We start from the raw sequence: 6638 nt of genomic DNA, 5'->3' as shown, positions 1-6638 counted from the left end.
GAGGAACTTGATATTGCCACACACCTCTCTTTCAACCGCACACAACGTTCCTTTCAACTTCTGCTTTGAGTCTGTCTGTGAAAAATCTGGTGATGTCTGGCAATGTGCCAGGAGAAGAAGGGGTCAGGGCTGGTGCATCTCAGAAAATCAGTGGGCTTGTTTAAACCAAGCTGCACAGATGACTCAGTTTGGGGGCAGAGGTGTAAACCGACATTATCTCTGAGTATTTATTGAACTCTAACGGTGGAGCACCACAGCCGAAACCGCACAAGAAGGTGACTCGAGATCAGGAAACAGTTCTAGTCGAAAGGATCCTAAGTCATTTCCTTGTAAGGATAGTTGTTTTTTTTCTGTGTGGAACACAGAAGGTGAGAACATGGACAAACATGGGGTGGGGGGTTGAGGGGGGAAAGGGAGAGGTGAGAGAAAGACATAATCTGAATAGATACCCCTCCTCTGAAAAGATAAGTTGAGCTGTGCTCTTGAACCTTTGCCTTTCTACATTGTTTTTGGTTTAAAGATCCATCACATGTTAGGAGGTGTTTTTCCCCCCGCATCTTTCTCATATAGTAATCTTGGATGATCTCTGAGAAATGATTCAAAGCCAAAATAATGGGGTTTCCTTGATTATAGTTCCTCATTTTCTCTGGCCATAGGCCAGCCCCCAACATCCTACGCCCTTATAAGGAAGCCAGCTAGAACCCACCCTGCTGGCTCACTCCAACCTCTTTGTGATCTCTTTCAGGTTGCACACTGAACTCTCCGTTTCCAACTTTCTAATTGCAAAACTCATCTCCTCAGGCTCTCTCACTGCTCCCAATCCAGAGCATGGGTAGGATCCCCCTTCCTCTGACCTCAGTTGAGGAATGACTCAGACTGCACAGTGACAAGCTTTTTTTTTCTTAGTATAGGGCAGGCAGGAAATGAACCTGGATCATGGCTTTGTTGCTCATATTTTATGAACCCTAAATCTGAAACTGTGGTCTGGCAAGTATAGTGTACATATGAATAAATGAGACAACATATTTGAAAGTAAGGCCATCCTGGAAAAGTTATCATAGTCTTAACATATCCTTCCAGTAGCTTGGAGTGGCAACTAGAAATCATATTTTCATATAACGTTCACTAATGGCTACTGAGCACTTACTGTGTGGTAGGTCCTTCTTAAATTATGTAGATACTTTCATTGACTTCTCATAAAAAGTTTCCTTCTATTAGCTAGAAGGGAGAGAAAACCAGTCATCATTTACTTTATAATAACATTAATAATAATAATAGTTATTATATATGTCAGTTATATAATATATGCCAGAGCCAGGCCCTGAATTGAATATTTTCTTTCACTGAATCTTTAAATGAAATCTATAAGTAGGTATTATTATTATTATTATTATTATTATCATCATCATCAGGCAGTCTGCTCCACAGATTTTTCTCCCTCCTAGTATTTACATCCTGTACCATGTATAATTCCCTCTCCTTTAGTGTGGGTGTATCTAATGACTTGTTTCTAACTAATAGAATGTGACAAAAGTGATGGGATGTCACTTCTGTGATTAGATTACAAAAGACTATGCCTTTTGTCTTGCTAGCAGTGTTTCCCTTGCCGGCCCTTTCTCTTGCCCTCTTGCTTGCCTGCTCTGATGAAGTAAGCTGCCGTGTTTCAAGATGCTCATGGATAGACCCACCAGACAAGCACTGAGGGAGGCCTTGGGCCAATAGTTCCAGATATGGAGAACAAATACCGTTTTAAGCTTTGGGGTAATTTATTATGCAGCAAAAGAAAACTAAAAATATTCCATTTGGTAGGTGAAGAAATTAATGCTTAGGGAGATGAATCAACTTTCCCAAAGTCACACAGCTAGTAAATGGCAGAGCCAGGATTTGAACACATTCAGGTTCAAGAGTCTGAGTTCAAGTCTACTTTTTTATGAGATTTCAAGTGATTGGGAAACTGGAGTTCTAGAAGACATTCTGTTTTCTGAAATCCTTGGAGTATAGCCATGTTTCCAGGAAATTCTTTGTACGTGTGTAAAACGGATAGACAAAAGTTCAAATGATGCTAAGTACTTTGGCCCACTCCCTGTTGCAAAAGAATGGCTGGTCCACCCATAGATCTGGTGATAGTAACTAAGGGCTCCATTCAATAGCACAAAGGCAGCTGAGAGCTGCAGCCCATCCATTTTAGAAGCACCCAAGCCATCTTACTTATAATTTGCAAGATGAGTAGAAGGTATGGTGTGCTATTGGAAAAATCACATGAGCCTTAGAATTGGAAAGCAAATGATTCTGCCTGAAAGAACGCTCTCTTCCACTAATCTTTTTTTTTTTTTGCTTCTTCCCATCCTTGAACTTTGAAACCACAGTGCTCTTTGTTCCAGCATGCAAAGCAGCCTGGCACTTGCCTGTGCTGGAAGGTCCCCAATTTGGGATGGTAAATACATCTTCTTCCAGATAGCTTTCCTTTGTTCATCCAGAGCTTCATGCCAGTGGTCACCTTTATGAAATCCAATGAAGATATACCGAGTTGGCTGGCTGCGTGAGTGTGTCTTTCCTTGTCAGCTTTGCCCTGGTGCCAGAACAGCAGGCTTTGAACTCAGGGAGGATTTCCAGGTAGCAGTAGAGCAATGGTCCCATAGGGTAGCGTTCTGGCATGGTTCTCCTTTCAACCAGTGGCGGAGGCTGGTATAATTGTGCAACCTGGAGTAAAGTCCACAGCCAGGGAGGTGGGGTGAGACTCTAAGCTGGCTCAGCACTCTGGCCTCTTGATTTTCTTTTTAGCTTTCTTTACCCTCTTTACTGCTGGTCTTCTCTTTCTCTCTCTCATCTCTCTCACTTTTCCCTCTCTCTCCCCCCAAACGCTCAGGGCCTCCTCTCCTTCCTCTCCAATCCCGTTCATCCCTGTCAGCCTCCTAACTCAGGGATCCCTAACTCTCACTCAGGGAACCACCTCTTATCAAATATCTTGGCTTGCCTCCAACTGCTGGCAGCAGGCAGCTCTGGCCCTTTCTGCAATCTGACTGATTTTCTTCTTCACTAGTTGTTCTTCTAATTCTTTGGAAATTGTGCGTAGAATCCAGGGTTTGTGTGTGGGGGGGTGGGCGGGGGGAGGGGGGAGGGGAGATAAAAAACAAAACAAAATAAACAAACAAAAAATTGAGCTTTTTCCTAGTGAGATTGCTCCGCTGGACTAAAATAGAAATGAAAGGAGACTTGGATTCTACCTCCTTGAAAAGTGATATGATGAAAAGAGGGCAGCAATAGCAAAGAAAAGAGAGCAAAAAGTAGCAACAGCATATACTAAAGCCCAAGGCAAACCATACGACTCCTTAGATAGTGGGACATCAATTCTTAGTCCTTCATTTTCCACTTAAGCAGGATTTATAAAGGCTGTTTTTTGCCTTTAATATACCTGCCATCCTGGTCTTGCTCAAGTGGCTCTGGACAGATACCATCTGCACCACCTCCACAGCCAGCCACACAACACAAAGCTGCAGACTCCCTGACTCCAGTGTTCTTGCTGTCTAAGAGGGGGCCTTGAGAGAGATGGAGAAACACATAGCACAGGAAAGAAAAGAGAAGTTGGATGGGGTAGTTACGTTATAAGGTTACACTGTGCATGCAAATTCAAGACATAGGGTATAAGCAATCACCTTCCCAGTATACTGCAGGGCTTGAAGAACACAATAGCTTTCTGTTGGATCAAAGGATACTCTTTAAAGCCCTCCCTCTTCAAGGCTTTATCTCTTCTTACTGGATTGTACATGTTCATTTTGTATTTCTCTTTCTTACTTTCACAAGGAATGGGAGAGGTACAGTGTATGTGCATGTGCAAGCAAAACATATCTATAAAATCTTTGTTTAGTGTATAAAATAGCTGACGTTTGTGGTAATTTTCCTAGTTTTGTGATAGTAATTTTTTGAGCTCCTGAACTTAGATGACCAACCTTCTTAGTGAGGCTGGCCTAATTCTATGTTCTCTATGGCACCTAGTCACTATGGATGTGCAAGAGCCATTATTACCCAAAATACCATCATAATGACCATGCCCTCCTGTGATGTTATTGTTTCCTATCTACCAGTACGTTAACTGCCTTCCAACTTGTTCTAAAATTGGTAGGTAGGACACATTGTCAAGACCAGAGAGAAGAAAGTGGCGGGTAATACATTACAAGGCTGTGTTCAGGACACATACTGATACCTCCTTCTCATTGGAGCATCTTTACATTTGCATGTTACTTCCTTTGTTATGGGATGTTAGTTCAAGCTTGCCTTATGTCTTGGATTCCATCTTATCATGGTCAATGTCTGATCTTTCCTTCAGTTGAATGATTCAGGCAAGTCTGAAGTTATTTTGGCTTTTCCACTTTCCTTTACAGGCTTTTGATGAGTCATTGAATTGAAGGGGAGGTTATTTCTAAATTGGAAGATGAGAGAGGGGGAGGAAAGTTCCAAAAAATAACTAGGAAAAGACACCTTGTTGTATAGTTACTGGAGGAATAATTTCCGCTTAGGTTGGTGATAGAGGTATGTAGTTTATAGGCTAGAAAATGGACATTGTTTTTTTTCTAGATAATGTATCATGCAATTTTAGACTCCTTGTAGCTTGCTCTGCAAAGGACAGGAGGGTAAATATAAGGGATATGGGACAAGGAGTTAGCAGAAAGAAGAAAGAGGCAAACACAAATTTTCAAAAGTCCAGATTCTTGGTCCCACACAAGTTTCCAACTAATAAAGTAATGCTTATAAGTGGACAACCTCCTGGATCTATCCTAATCCATCTCTGAGTGAATTTGTCATGGCCCATGGGTTTGTGTATTATAGGTGGAGTTGTGAGGAAGGTACATTTAAATCTGTTTTAGAAATTGAAAGAGTAATCAGGACAGCATCTTGTTACTTAGGAGCAGAAAAAGTGGGTGGAATGAAAAAGAAAAGCAAAAAGCTAATGACGAATATATTTCTGGGAGCACAAGAATTTTTATAGCAACACCAGATTTCTCAAAAGCGCCTACTGTGATTTGTACCCAAATGAATAAAAAATGCAATCATTTATTCTTGTGCATTGTGCCAATGTGAGAAAAGAACTGCAATTCATTCAATGGTCCTAATTTAGACTGCTAGGAAGAGGAGCGGTTTAGAAAAAAAGGGCAAGCTTTTTAAGTATCTGACACACATCTAGTAGGGCTATTTAAGAACTGCTGAACATTAAAATCAAGTTGCGGGGAGGTGGGAGGAGAGGAATTCTCATTTCCAGAGCATCACAAGGGTGAAATGTGGCCCATTTAGTACAAACTTGCCGATGGCTGCGTGGTCACTTCAGCCAGGGGTGAATCTGGAACCTGGAGAACTTTCAACGCGGCACTTATTAACGACGTTGATAATTGCGACTGAAATGGACCGATTTCTGCTAAGTAAACAGTTGTGCTTTGCCTTTGAACATGGAGACTTCTGGGAAAAACTTCAAAGAAACTGGGCGCATTGGGACCTCAAGAAAAGGAGGAATTTATCTACAGTGCTTTTTCTCCCAAGGAGTGGGAAGCACTTCTTAAACACAAGCTCTGATGTTGCTGTTTTCTCAGGACTGCCCTATGAATAAGCACGCAGTGATGAGCCGGAGAGAGGGATGAGTTCACAGAGTAAACTCCACAACAAAAGAGTTAACCCTTCCCGGGTAACCTCCGCTGTGAGCTTCGGCCCCTTCCTGGCTTTCTACTGCGCAACCAAACTGTGCTTGCGCCAATCGCGGCCGTCACATCGCTTACCAGTTGATTTCACAGACACTTTAGCCAGCCTATCCTAACTTCGAACTGCCCAACCGCCAGCCAATCACAACTAAGGCTTGGTCTAGAACGCTCCAGGTCCGGGCGGGAGCTAATACCGGGTCCAGGAAAAGGGGCGGTAAGGAAGCTATGACGGACAAGTAAACTAAGCCAATTAGAGCAGAGAGCCGCTGCCTCACTAGCCAATGGAGAGGTAGGAAGTATAAAACGGGGTGGGCCTGTTGTCATGGGGGAGGTGGTGGCGCTTGGTGGCTTCTGGCGGCCGAGGTAGAGGCAGTGGCGCTGGAGTTGGTCGGGGGCAGCGGCAGGTGAGTGCGGGTGACGCCGGCCTGAAGTCTGGGGGCCGTCGCGGGGCGGAAACTCGAACTCGGCGCTCCGGAGGCGGAGGCCAGTGGAAGGGGCGCTGGAGTGCGGGTCGGGCCGGGGCCAGGGCGGAGGCGGGGGCGGCGGCGGCGGCGGCGAGTTCGCGCTGACTGGGCTGGTGGGAGAATGGCCCGGCTCCCGGCGGCGGAGTTCGCGGCGGCCAGGTAGGCTGGGGCCAGACCCAAGCGGGTCAGGCCGGGACGTCCCTTGGGACGCGGTGCTCGCTCGGGTCTGGAACACGGACCGCGGCGCGTGTGTGTGGGGTAGGTCCCTGGGGAGACGGGAGCGACCCGGGTCCCAGACAGGGTGGTGACCGGTAATGACCCCGTCGGAGGACGGGGTGACTCGGGAATACCCAGGACACAGTTTGGGTTCGAGGGCGAAGGGGAACCCTAGAAGTCGGGGAGCGGCCGAGCGGAGTGCTGGCGGGGGGGTGAGAGGAGGGGGGGTTCGGAATACTGGGGAGGGGCCGGGGTTCTGAAGTGAGATGGGATA

General features: G+C 45.3%; 1 protein-coding gene across 15 annotated transcripts in view; it reads left to right on the top strand.

Moving 5' to 3' along the window:
* The first annotated feature begins 5996 nt into the window (after positions 1–5996).
* NUMB (NUMB, endocytic adaptor protein) overlaps positions 5997–6638 on the top strand; it is a 132537-nt gene continuing 131895 nt past the window's right edge. For 10 of the 15 annotated variants that reach the window (XM_006097614.2, XM_006097617.2, XM_006097611.2 and 7 more), the window contains exon 1: positions 5997–6088. The gene's annotated coding sequence lies outside the window, so the exon portion shown is untranslated. The remainder of the gene's footprint in view (positions 6089–6638) is intronic. The other 5 variants (XM_023761386.1, XM_023761381.1, XM_023761385.1 and 2 more) reach the window with 3 other exon arrangements.

Source organism: Myotis lucifugus, unplaced genomic scaffold (genome assembly GCF_000147115.1).
Source record: "Myotis lucifugus unplaced genomic scaffold, Myoluc2.0 scaffold_207, whole genome shotgun sequence".
NCBI lineage: Eukaryota > Metazoa > Chordata > Mammalia > Chiroptera > Vespertilionidae > Myotis > Myotis lucifugus.
Note: the sequence above shows the minus strand (reverse complement) of the source record. Positions and strands in the feature narration are given on the sequence as shown.